Here is a 14,458-nt window from a genome sequence, read left to right on the forward strand (position 1 = left end):
GGACTTCTAGTACTATGTTGAATAATAGTGGCGAGAGTGGCATCCTTGTCATGTTCCTGATAAGGGAAAGGCTTCCAGCTTTTCCCCATTGAGAATGATATTTGCTGCAGAGTTTTCATAGATGGTTTTTATGAGACTGAGGAATGTACCCTCTATCCTTACACTGTGAAGGGTTTTAATCAGGAAAGGATGCTGTATTTTGTCAAATGCTTTTTCTGCATCTATTGAGAGAATCATATAATTTTTGAATTTTTCTTTCTGGTTAAAATCTAAGACACTGATCGATTTCCAAATGTTTAACCACCCTTGCATCCCAAGGATGAATCCCACTTGGTCATGATGGATAATCCTTTTAATGTACTCTTGGATTCTATTAGCCAGGATCTTGTTGAGGATTTTGGCGTCCATGTTCATTAGGGAAATCGGTCTGTAATTCTCCTTTTTGATGGGGTCTTTGCCTGGTTTGGGGATCAAGGTAATATTGGCCTCATAGAATGAGTTTGGTAGCTTTCCGTCTGTTTCTATTTTTTGAATTAGCATTAGGAGAAGAGGTATTATTTCTTCTTTGAATGTTTGGTAGAATTCCCCAGGAAAACTGTCTGGGCCTGGAGTTTTGTTTTTTGGAAGGTTGTTTATCACTGACTCAATCTCTTCATAGTTAATTGGCCTGTTTAAAAAATCAATTTCTTCCTGTTTCAGTCTTGGTAGTTTATAGGTTTCCAGGAAGGCCTCTATCTCTTCCAGATTGCTTAATTTATTGTCATAAAGCTGTTGATAAAAGTTTCTAATAATCCTTCCAATTTCATTGGTGTTGGTCATGACCTCTCCTTTTTCATTCATAATTTTATTAATTTGGGTCCTTTCTCTATTCTTTTGGATAAGTCTTGCTAGTGATCTGTCAATTTTATTGATTCTCTCAGAGAACCAGCTTCTAGTACTGTTGATCTGCTCTACTGTACTCCTGGTTTCTAATTCATTGATTTCTGCTCTAATATTGGTCAACTGCTTCCTTGTGTGGATTAAGTCTTACCCTCTGTTGCTGTTCCAGCTTCTTGAGGTGAGAATATAAAAACTGCATTTTAGATTTTTCTATTCTTTTGAGTGAGGCTTGGATGGCTATGTATTTCCCCCTTAGGACTGCCTTTGCAGTATCCCATAGGTTTTGGACCATTGTGTTTTCATTCTCGGTGGTCTCCATAAACTGTTCAAATTGATTTTTGAGTTCCTGGTTTATCAAATCATTCCTGAGCAGAATGGTTCTTAGTCTCCAAGTGTTTGAGTTTCTTCCAAATTTTTCCTTGTGGTTGAGTTCCAATTTCAAAGCGTTGTGGTCTGAGAATATGCAGGGAATAATTTCAGTCTTTTGGTATTGGTTGAGACTTGTTTTGTGTCCCAGAACATGGTCTATTCTTGAGAATGTTCCATGGGCATTAGAATAGAATGAGTATACTTTGGTTCTGGGGTGTAGTGTTATATATATATATATATATATATATATATATATATATATATATATATATATATATATATATATAGTCCAACTCATCAAGTATGGCATTCAAAGCCCTTGTTTCTTTGTCGATTTTTTGCCAGGGTGTTCTGTCTATTTCTGATAGTGGAGTGTTGAGGTCCCCTACCAGTATTTTTTTTATCTATATGTATTTTATCTATATGTCTTTATTCTGGTTAAGAGTTGGCTTGTGTATCTTGATGCTCCCCTGTTGGGGGCATATATATTTATAATTGTCATATCCACTTGTTGAATACTTCCTTTAAGAATAATATAGTGCCCTTCTGTGTCTCTAACTGTAGTCTTTAGTTTAAAATCCAATCTGTCTGATATGAGAATTGCTACCCCAGCTTACTTTTGAGGTCCATTGGTGTGAAAGATGGTATTCCATCCCTTTCCTTTCAGTCTGAATGTATCTTTAGGTTCAAAATGAGTCTCTTATAGACAGCAAATGGATGGGTCATGTCTTTTATCCAATCTGCAACCCTGTGGTGCTTTATGGGAGCATTTAGGCCATTTACATTGAGACTGAATATTGAGAGATATGCTTTTAATGATGCCATGTTGCCAGTACAGTCTTTGTTTCTATCGATTGTGACTTTCTGTTCTGTATCACTCTTGGGGCCTTTTTACCTTTATAGAACCCCCATTAATACCTCCTGTAAGGCTGGTTTCATGGTTACAAAATTGGTTAATGACTGGAGATTCTGGAAGGTCTTTATTTCTCCATCAATTCTGAATGACAGCCTTGCTGGATAACGGTTCCTTGGCTGCATGTTTTTCTCTGAAAGAGCTTTACAAATGCCCCCCCTTTCTCTCATTCCAGGTCTGTGTAGAAAGGTCTGACGTAATTCTGATACCTTTGCCTCGGTACGTGAGAAATTTCTTTGCCCTGGCAGTTTTCAATACTGTATCCTTGAATCTAATATTTGCGAATGCACTATGACGTGACGTGGCGTAGGTTTGTCGTGGTTGAGCCTGGGAGGGGTCCTCTCTGCCTCTTGGACATGAATGTTTGTTTCCCTTGCTAGATTAGGGAGGTTTTCAGCTATAATTTGTTCAAATATCTCTTCTAGACCTCTGTTTTTCTCCACCCCCTCGGGGATGCCTATGATTCTGACATTGGAACATTTCATTGAGTCAGTATTCTCTAGTAACCTACATTCCTGAGCATGGTTTTTTTTAAAGTCCAGATTCTATTTTAGTTTTCTCTTCTACTAATCCATCCTCCAATTCGCTGATATGTTCTTCTGCCTCATTCACCCTGGCCATCAGAGCCTCTAGTTTTGACTGCATTTGGCTCATAGAATTTTTAATTTCTGCCAGATTCGCTCGCATTTCTGCCCTTAGAGATTCTATATTCTCATTAACATTTTCATTAATACTTTTTCCAAGTCTACACATCATCTTGATCATTGTTACTCTGAATTCCATTTCTGATAATTTGGTTATATCCATATCCCTTAGTTCTGTGGCAGAGGCCACAGACTCATTGTCTTTTCTTTGCTGGGGGGGATTTCTCCTTCTCGTCATTCTGATGAGGAGAGGTTGCGGGGTTGTCCAGAGCCCAAATTATTGACCGGGACCCAAGCCATGAGCATGTATTTTATAGGGATCTTAGGGCTTCTTGATTTTTCAGCCTGCCTTCTGGGGGAGGGGCCTGCCGCACTGATATTCAGGCAACCCTGTTTGGGTAGAGTCTCCCTGTCCCCTGAGAGGGGGTTGAGGGTGGGCACCCTGTGAGCCGGTATTTCCAGGCTTTTGTTCTCTGTCAGCTTTCCCTGGTGGTTTGCTGTGCCTCTTCTGAGAGTCAGAGCATCAGTGGCCGAGTCTCAGCCTCTGTCTCAGAACAGAGGGCTGCGAACCATTCTCCACTGATGTTCTGGCCACTTTAAGTCTGTTTCTGTTGGTGCCGCTCAACCCTGCAGCGTCCCGGGATGTGCGCCCCACACCCGGCATCCCAGCCCTCACTTCCAGGGCCAGCGTGTCTCTGTCCTTTGTGTTTCTAACACTGCCAGCGCCAGCTGCCCCCCCCCCCGTTCGCTCCCGGAGCTCCCGGTCTCAGTCTAGTTCCAGTGAGCACACTGGAGCCCCGTTTCAGTCTGGTGGCACGCGTTCCCGGCTCACAGTCTCAGTCTGCTCTCTCACGGGTGCCAGTCCACAAGTCCGCCCTCTCCCCCGTGCAGGTGGCTACTGCTTCCAGGCGTCCAAATGCGGCGGCTCCCTACCCCTTCCGTTTATCTTCCGATATCTGTGCGCAGTTTCAGGGCTCCACGCTTCGTACCTCAATACTCATCCTTGGAAGTGTTCATTTGTAGAGATCCATATGTATCTTTCTGTGTCTCATGCTGATTCCATGGATGTTCAGGATGCTCTGGTACCTGTCCAGCTCAACTCAGGGGACTGGCTGATAAAGGGGTCCCCTACTCCTCCGCCATCTTAACTCGTGAATGGGTGTTAAATGGGTGTTAAATCCCCTACTTTTATTGTATGTATTATCAATGCTCTTGAAATCCAGGAATAAATCACATTTGATCATACTGAATGATTATTTAATGTATTTTTGGATTCAGTTTGCTAATACTTTGTTGAGGATTTTTGTATCTATGCTCATCAGATTTATTGGCCTGTAGTTCTCTTCTTTTGTGGTGTCTTTATCCCATTTTGTTATCATGGTAAAGCTGGCCTCATAGAATGAATTTGGACATTTTCTTTCCATTTCTTTCTCCCAGAACCCAGAATCCCTCCCTTTTGGGCTAGTTTGAGAAGAATTGCTGTTAAATCTTCCTTAACAGTTTGGTAGAATTCATCTGTGAAGCCATGTGCCCTGGGCTTTCGTTGCTTGCAATTTTTTTGAATACTGATTCAATTTCTTTGCAGGTTATTTGTCTGTTCAAGTTTTCTATTTCTTCCTATTTCGGTTTTGGTAATTTATATATTTCTGGGAATTTACCCATTTTTTCTAAGTTGTCCAGATGGTGTCATATAGTTTTTCATAATATTCTCTTATAATTGTTTGTATTTCGGTGGTGTACATTCTTATTTCTCCTCCCACATTTGTGCGTTTTTTGGTTCCTTTCAATTTTCTTTTTGATAAGCTTGGCTAGATGATGATCAATTTTATTAACTTTTTTTCAAAGAAACAGCTCCTCGGTTCATTGATCTCTTCTGTTGTTTTTTGGTTTATTTTCGTTTCTATATTATTTATTTCTCTTCTAATTTGTATTATTTCCTTCCTTCTGCTGGTTTTAGGCCTCATTTGTTATTCTATATCTAGGTTTTTTTTAGGTGTAAGTTTAGGCTGTTTATTTTAGATTTTTATTACTTCTTTTTAAAAAATATATTTTAAAATTTGAGAGAGAGAGCAGGGAGAGGGACAGAAGGGGAAGAAGAGGGAAAGGGAGAAAATCTCAAACGGACTCTACACTGAGTGAGGACCATGATATAGGGCGTGATCTCACAACCCTGAGATCATGATCTGAGCTGAAATCAAGAGTGGAACACTTAACTGACTGAGCCACCCTGGTGTCCCAGATTTTTCTTGCTTCCTGAGGTAGGCCTGTATTGCTATATACTTCCCTTTTTGGAACATTTTTGGTGCATCCCAAAGGTTTTGGATCGTTTTGTTTTCATTTTCATTTGTTTCAATGACAGTTTTTATTTCTTCTTTTATTTCCTAATTGACCCATTCACTGTTTAGTAGCATGTTATTTGAGCTCTATGTATTTGTGGTCTTTCCAGATTTTTTCCTTCTCAACTTCTACTTTCATAGCATTGTGATGAGAAAAGGTGTATGTTATGACTTCAATCTTCTTGTAATTGTTGAGGACTATTTTGTGCCTAATCTGTGATCTATTCTAGAGTATGTTCTGTGTGGACTTGAAAACATGAAATGAATGTGTATTCTGCTATTTTAGGATGAAATGTTCTAAATATATCTGTTAAGTCCATCTGTTCCAGTGTGTCAGTCATTCAAAGTTTTTTTTTTTTCCTGGTTGATTTTCTGTTTAGATGATCTGTCTGTTTATGTGAATGGGTGTTAAATCCCCTACTATTATTGTATTATTATCCATTAGTTTCTTTAGGTTTGTTATTAATTGTTTTATATCTCTGGGTACTCCCATGTTAGGTGCATAAATATTTATAATTGTTATAATCTTGTTGGATTGTCCCCTTTATTATTTTACAGTGCCCTTATTTCTCACTTGTTAATCTTTGTTTTAAATCTTGTTTCTCCAATGTAAGTGTTTCTACTCTTGGGGCGCCTGGGTGGCTCAGTCGTTAAGTGTCTGCCTTCAGCTCAGGGTGTGATCCGGCATTCTGGGATCGAGCCCCACATCAGGCTCCTCTGCTGGGAGCCTGCTTCTTCCTCTCCCACTCCCCCTGTTTGTGTTTCCTCTCTTGCTGGCTCTCTCTCTCTCTCTCTCTAATAAATAAATAAAATCTTTAAAAAAAATAAGTGTTTCTACTCTGGCTTTCTTTTGACAGAAATATTTATCCATTTACATGATAAATATTTCCCTTTCCCCTCAGTTTCAATATGCAGGTGTCTTTATGTCTAAAATGAATCTATTGTAGGTATCTTTATGACTAAAATTAGTCTACTGTAGGTAGCGTATCCATGGGTCTTGCTCTTTTTATCCATTCTGACACCCTCTATACCTTTAAAAAAAGATTTATTTATTTATTTTAGAGAGAGAGAGAGCACGAGTTGGGGGGCAGAGGGAGAGGGAGAGAGAATCTCAAGCAGACTCCATGCTGAGTGCAAAGCCCAATTCAGGGATTGATCCCAGAACCCTGAGATCATGATCTAAGCCAAAACCAAGAGTCAAATGCTCAATCTGTTGTAGATAACATATAAATGGGTCTTGTTCTTTTTATCCATTTTGTTACCCTATGTGTGTCTTGATTGCAGATTTTTGTCAATTTACATTCAAAGTAATTATTGATAGTTATGTATTTTTTGCTATCTTATTACTCCTTTTGTGGTTGTTTCTGGAGATTTTCTTTGATCTTTTCTTGTCTTTCATGTTTTGTTGATTTTCTTAATTGACATATTTGCATTTCTTTCTCTTTATTCTTTGCATGTTTATTAGTGGTTTTTGATATTTGATTACCATCAGGGCTGTATATAACCTCTTCTGCATATAGCAGTCTATACTAAGTTGATGGTTGTTTAATTTCGAACCCATTCTTTTCTCCTCTTCTCCCCACATTTTAGGTACATGTTATATTTTATATCTGTTTTGTGTTTGTGTGTGTGTGAGTTCCTTACCTAACTTTTGACAAAAATATTCATTTTTATTTCTTTTGTATTTCCTGTCTTTTTACTGTAAATTTGGTCTCTCCTTTCCACTCAAAGATTCCCCTTTAATATTTCTTCCTGGGCTCAGTTAGTGATCATGAACTCCTTTGGTTTTTGTTTGTCTGGGAAACTCTTCATCTCTTCTTGTATTCTGAATGAGAGCCTTGCTGGATAGTATATCTGTGGCCACAGTTTTCTCCCATTCAGCACTTTGAATATATCATGCCACTCTCTTCTGTCTTGCCAAGTTTCTATTGAAAAACTTCCTGCTAGCCTTATGGGTTTTCCCTTGTAAGTTAAGGACATCTTTCTTTTTGTTGCTATTAAGATTTTTTTCTTTATTGGTGTATGTTGAAAATTTAATTACAATATGTCTTGGTGTAGGCCTGCTTTTGTTTATTTTGTTGGGAGTTCTCTGTATCTTCCAGATCTGGATGCCTGTTTCTCACCCCAGACTAGGGATGTTTTCAGCTATTATTTCTTCAAATAAAATTTCTCCTCCCTTTTCTCTCAATTCTTCTCCTGGGTCCCCTATAATACAAATATTAGTACATTTGATGGAGTCACTGAGTCCTAGGTGTTCTCATGTTGCATAACTCTTTTGTCTCTTTTGTTCATTTTCATTGTTTTCCATTACTGTTCTTCTAGGTCATTAATTCATTCCTCTGCTTCTCCCATCTTACTGTTCATTGTATCAAGCTTGTTTCCTATCTCATTTATTGCATTCTTTGTCATCTCTGACTGATTCTTTTTTAACCCTTTTATCTTTCCATTCTTTTCTCAAGTCCAGTGAGTATCCTATGATCATTGCTTTAAATTCTCTATCAGGCATGTTTCTTATATCTGTTTTGCTTGGATCTTTGACTATGATTTTATCTTGTTCTTCCATTTGGGTAAATTCCTCTGGCTTCTCATTTTGTCTAAGTCTATGCTTACTTCTCTGTGTTAGAAAAGCCAGTTATGTCTCCTGCTTCTCATTATAATGACCTGATGAAGAAGAGGTCATGTGATATCTAGGGCTTGGCACTTCAGGGAGTGTCTCCAGAATGTGTGTTGCATGACCTCTGCTGTTGTGTTCTTGCTTCTCTGTCCTTCAGACCAGTTATCTGCAGAGGCTCTCCTTTCCTGTTGTGGGCTGTGTTTGGTCCTTGGCCTGAATGTGGCGAGTTTTAACTAGGTGTGCTTTGGTCTGTCTGCTTGTGAAATGAGACCTGACACCACCTCCACCAGAACTGAGGCCCTGAAAAACTCTCTGGTAAGGAGGCATGATGTGGGCAGGGATTTGTGCTGGTCTTCTGTGGGAAGGGTCCTCTGCATTGGGACCGAGGGAAGTGTGATTGAGAATGGCAGTCCCACTGGAATACAGGGGGGTGGAGCTCAGTGTAAGCAAATTAGGCAGTCAAAGTGCCACGGTGATGCTTCCCAAAGATGACTCTGTGTTTATGCTGAGTGGTAGGGGAGGGAAATGTTGCTGGTCAGCTCCTTTATTCTTGGAGAAGTCTTTCCACAAATGCTGCCTCTCAGGGGCATGATCTGAGAAGAGCAAATAATCTCCCTGCTGTTTGCCCATGATGTTCTTTGGATCACTTTTTCCATGCTCTATTCCCCCATGTTGTTTGCCTGTCTTCTTTTCAAGAGCAGCACAGTGCCCTCCAGGCTCTATCCCAGCCAAAACCACTGACCTTTAAAATTCTAGGCTTTAAGCCCTGATGGTTGCAAGAATTCATGAAATTCAGGCCCTCTCATCTTCTGACTCTGGGGAAACTTTCTCCTTGTGCATTCTCCTATGTGCTCATCTCTCTTTCCCTTCTCCAAGATCACAACTCCCTCCCTTCCACAGTAGCCAGCATCCTTTTCTTCCCTAAACCAGTTCTCTGCACTTCCTACCTTCTTTAATGTGGCCTCTTCTCTCCCTTTATTTGTGGAGTTTTTTTCTGTCAGTCTTCAGGTCGATTTCTGGGGCATTAAAATGGTTTGATAGTTATCTAGTTGTATTAATTGGACTAGGTGAGCCTAGGGTCCTCCTACTCCACCACTATCTTCCTGTCTTCTATTTTCTATGTTCTGAGGAAACTCCATACTGTTTTTCATAGTGGTTGCATCAGTTTGCATTCCAACCAACTGTGCACAAGGGTTCCTTTTACCCCACATTCTTGCCAATGATTGTTCTTGTGTTTTTGATTTTAGCCATTCTGACAGGTGTGAGGTGGTTTTCCATGGTTTTCATTTGCATTCCCCTAATGATTACAGATGTTGAGCATTTTTTTCATGTGTCTGTTGGCCATTTGTATGTCTTCTTTGGAGAAAGCTTTTGCTTTTATATAAATCAGTGCTCTAATGTTGGGTGCTTAATTATTTACAATTTTTAGATCTTGTCGGTATGTTGACCACTTTATCATTATATAATGACCTACTTTGTCTCTTTTTACCATTTTTATGTTAAAGTTTATTTTGCCTGATATAAGTATAGCTACTCTTGCTTTTTGTCCAAAATGTCTTGTTTCTATTTTTTCCACTCTCTGTTTATATGTATCTCTAATGCCAAAAGAAGTCTCTTTTAGACAGCATATTGTTTGATCTTGTTTTTGTTTTGTTTTTATCCATTGAGTCATTCTATGTACTAGAATTGGAGAATTAATCTGTTTATGTATAAAGTCATTATTTATAGTAAAGACTTACTATTGTCATTTTGTTATTTGTTTTCTGGGTGTTTTATAGATTTTTTTCTCCCTTGCTTCTTATTCTGCTCTGTGTGTGTGTGTGTGTGTGTGTGTGTGTGTGCATGTCTTTTGGGTTCAGTATACTTTGACTTATTTATTGTGTTCTTTTGTGTAACTTTTGTAGGATTTTTTCTTGTGATTACCATGAGGCTTATATAAAAATCTTAAACTTATAATACCTTATTTTAAACTGACATCTTAAATTCAACAGAATTTGTAAATTTTATACTTTTACTTCTCTTCCCCCTCACATTTTAGGTTATTGCTGTTATAATTTATAAGTTTCTTTAATATTGTTGAATGAACAACAGATTGCTGTAATTATGGTTGTTTTTAATATGTTCGTTTTATTTTTTAACTTTTACACTAGAGTTGTAAGTAAATTATGCACCACTCTTAACCATATTGCAGAATCTAACTGCGACTATATATTCACTATTACCAGTGAGATTTACACTGACATTTTAAATTTTTATAATGTTAATTAGTTCTTTTACTTGAACTCAAAATACTATATCATTTTTTGTAGAACAAGTCTGGTGGTAATGATCACCCTCAGTTTTTGCTTGTTAGGGAAAGTCTTTAGTCTTTTTTTTTTTTCCTAAAAGACTACTTTGCCAGGCATGGAAATCTATTTTGACAATTATTTTCTTTCAATATTTTGTACTGTCCTAAAATGTTTCTTCTGTGTAATACGTTGAAAGTCTCATAGGGATTCCCTAGTATGTAACTTATCTTTTTTTTTTTTTCGGCTTTTAAAATTATTTCTTCGTCTTTGACTTTGACAATATAATTATAATGTGTCTAGGATGTAGTCCTATTTGGTTTCAACCAATATGGTATCCTTGGGCTTCATGGATCTGAATATCCATTTTTCCCCATGTTTGGGAATTTTTTAGACATTATTGCTTTAAATATGCTTTCTTCCCTTTTCCCTTTGTCTTCTCTTTCTGAAATCCCCAAAATGTGAATATAGTTTCTTTTCATTGTGTTCCACAATTCTCCTAGGCTTTTTTTACTCTTTTTTTTTCTTCTCCTACTAGGTGAGTTTCAATGTCCTATCTTTTCTTCTGCATGATCAAGTCTACTTTTTAAACTCTGGAATTCTTCAGTTCGGTTATATTTTTCAACTCTAGGATTTCTGTGTTTTGTTTGTTGTTGTTGTTGTTTTTCTTTTTGATGGTTGCTATCTCCTTGTTGAACTTCTTGTTTAATGTATGCATTGTTTTACTAATTTTATTTAGTTGTCTGTCTGCATTTTAGTGTATTTCACTAACCTTTCTTAATGGGATTATTCTATATATTCTTTGAGAGTTCACAGATCTCCATTTCTTTAGGGTCAGTTTTTAGAGTCCTATTAGTGTCATTTGGTGGTGTCATTATTTACCTGTTTTTTTTGGTGATTACTTATGTTGGTATCTGACCATTTGATTAATTGGCCCCTTTTTTAAACTTTATATGTTTGCTTTGGAAGAGACTGTTCTTCACCAGTCAGCTCAGTAGGGTTTCTAGGTATGACACTGATAAAGTCCTTAGGCAGATGAGGTCTACTATTCTGGTCTATTTTTGGGTAAAGAAACTGTTTGAGTTCTGAGAGTGGGGAACTGGGGTGTACCACTGGCTAAGAATGATTGGATAGGTCTACCGGCTTTGTTCCCTACCCAGGTGAGGTTGTAGGGTGGGCTCCACGATTGTTTGCATTCTCTGTTAAGACTTACTAGATGGTAGGGACTGGGTACTATATTTAGTAGTAGATGGGGCTATGAATTAGCTTACCTGCCATGGCCAGGCAATAGCATGGGACCCAGAGCTTGTACCACTTGCTTGGGGATCTGAATCAGTTAGTGTGCACTTAATTTCCTGGTCAGGTGAAGACACTGGTTGTGCTCTGCTGAGAGGGGAAGGCACAAGCTGTGTTCTCAGTTTAAGTGCCATTGTATGCACAGCTTTTGACTGGGTTATGCAGTTTCCTGTATGCTCTGGTTATGTTCCCTGGTTGGACAGCTAGAGGTTTATTCAACAATGAACAGACCTACAGATTAAATTATTTGCCTGGGCACAGAAGGAAAAGCATCACTAAAACTAATAAAGCTCTTTCTTGTCTTAAGTCAAGCTGACCCATACCCGATGTTCCCTGATCAAAGAGGGACACTAACTTTGCTCTGAAAACTATAAGTTTTGCCTGCTTGCCTACCTTTTGGCTCATGTGGCATTGGGCTGCAAAACTTCCAGGAGATGCACCAGCCCTTCTGCAGTTGGAGCTGAAAAACACTTCCCACAGTGGGTGGGACTATGTCACAGATTCCTTACCTGGGCAGGAGGGGGAGGAGCTTCTCCAAGCTACTTTAATTTTCCCAGTCTTTTTACATGGGAGGTACTGGGAGCTATTCTCAGCCTTGGCTATGAATTAATTTCCCTGCTTGTACATAGCACAGGAATGATCCACATCTAGTACTGGCTTTGCTCTGGGGGTAACCAGTCCTACCCTCCTGCCTCTCAGCTCGAGTGCTTCTGAGCTTCATTGTTTCTGGAAATTGTTGCCAGGCTTTCTGGGGCTTAAAGACATTCTCCATTGCAGATGGGGTTGTGATTCAACTTCTTGCTTGGGCATAGGCAAACCAGGTTCTATGGCCAGCAAAATTCCTCATCTGAAGATCCAAATCAGGCATATCCAAAGCTTGCAAAGTTCTGTAGTCAGAGTATGCCCCTGACTTGGCTCTGCAGACCAGCAAAGCTACTGGTTAATATTATTTTTTGGGCACTTTGTATTTGAACTTGGTCTGTCAAGATCCATGTATTGGTTGTTGCAAACCCTTCCCCTCTTCTCCAACACAGTCAGATTCCCAGTGGTTGAGCCCTGTAGATTCTCCTGCAATCCTCATGGTGTAGAATCAGAGTAGGGGCTCCCACAAAGCAACCCACAATGCTGAAGAGGGGCTGGTTTTGTCCCCAGGTTCTTTCTCATTGGAGAAGCCAGAGACTCAGGGGAAACCTCTCAGTGTGGTGCTCTGCTGGCCTGGGGAAGGGACAATGTGGTCAATGTGTAGCCATTTCTCTTACTTTTTTAATGTAGTCTGTCTTGGTCTCTGTGGTGCAGGAGAGTGCTTCAGTCTCACCCAGTGATCTAAGATTCCCTCATTTTTCTTAAATGGTTGTTAGTTTTTCTTCATGTGAAGGGTCATGAAATCAGGAACAACTTAGTCACCATTTTGGTGACATTACTCCTACTATAAGTTTTTACTTTGTGGTTACTATGATGATTTCATGTAACAACTTATGTTTATAATAGTCTTTAAGTTGATAACAACTTAGGTTTGAATGCATTCTAAAGCTCTTAACTTTTACTCTCCTCCCATGTTTTGTTTTTGATGTCGCATTTTACATATTGTGTATTCCATAACTATGGCAGTTACAATTATTTGTATTAGTTTTGTCTTTTAACTTCATACTAACTTTATAAACAATTAATCCACTATATTTACCATATTTACCTTTACCAGTGTGATTTATACTTCCATTTGTTTTCTTGTTACTGATTTGTGTCTCATCTCTTCAGCTTAAGGAAGTCCTTTTAATATTTTTTGCAAGTCTGGTGTAGTGGTGAAGAACTCCTTTAACTTTGGATTGTATAAAAAACTATTTCTCTCTCTTTCAATCCTGAATGATGACTTTGGCAGATACAGTAGTCTTGGTTGGGATATTTTTTTTCTTACAACATTTTAAATATATCATTCTACACTTTCTGATCTAAAAAATGTCTACTGAAAAATCTGCTTTACTTCTATCCTTTTTTTGTATGTGACAATTTGTTTTTCTTTTGCTGCTCTTAAGATCTTTTTTCTTTATCTTTAATTTTTGACATTTTAAATTATGTGTCTTGGTTCCTGTTATTTGGAACTCTCTGGACATTCTATATCTGTATGTCTGTTTCCTTCCTTGCGTTAAGGCAGTTTTCAGCCATTATTTCTTGAAATAAAATTTCTGTCTCTCTTCTTCTGGGGCTCCTACAATGTGAATGTTAGTCTGTTTGATGCTTTCCCATAAATCTCTTAAGGTATTCTTTTTTTTTTTTTTCTGCTCTGATTGGGTGAGCTTCTCTTCCTTGTCTTTGAGTTCACTGATCCTTTCTTGTTTCATCTAGCCTGCTATTGATTCCCTCTAATGTATTTTTCAGTTGAATCAATATATTCTTTAGGTCTGTGACTTCTGTTTGGCACTTTCTTATATTATCTATGTCCTTGTTGAAATTCTTACTGTGTTTATTTATTCTTCTGCTGGGTTCAATGAGCATCTTTTTTTTTAAGATTTTCTTTATTTATTTGACACAGAGAGAGACAGCCAGTGAGAGAAGGAACACGAGCAGAAGGAGTGGGAGAGGAAGAAGCAGGCTCCCAGCGGAGCAGGGAGCCCAATGTGGGGCTCAATCCCAGGACCCTGGGATCACACCCTGGGCCAAAGGAAGACGCTTAACGACTGAGCCACCCAGGTGCCCCATTGAGCATCTTTTTTAAAAAAGATTTTATATATTTATTTGAGAGAGAGAGAGCAGGAGGAGGGACTGAGGGAGAGGGAGAGAGAGAATCTCAAGCAGACTCTGAGCTGAGCATAAAGCCTGATGTGGAGCTTGATTTCACAACTCTGAGATCATGACCTGAGCCAAAATCAAGAGCTGTATGTTTAACCAACTGAGCCACCCAGGCACCCTAGTGAGTAATCTTTACAAACATTACTTTGAACTCTTTATCAAGTAAATTACTTATCTCTGTTTCATTAAGTTCCCCCCCTACTCCCAGGGTTTTATCTTTTTCTTTCATTTGAAACAGGTTCCTCTTTTTCTTCATTTTTCTTGACTCTCTGTTTTGGTCTATGCATTAGATGAAACAGCCACCTCTCCCTCCCGTGAAGGCTTAGCCTCATATAGGA

This window comes from Ursus americanus, chromosome X (genome assembly GCF_024610735.1).
Source record: "Ursus americanus isolate L20-20 chromosome X, mUrsAme1.1.p, whole genome shotgun sequence".
Lineage (NCBI taxonomy): Eukaryota > Metazoa > Chordata > Mammalia > Carnivora > Ursidae > Ursus > Ursus americanus.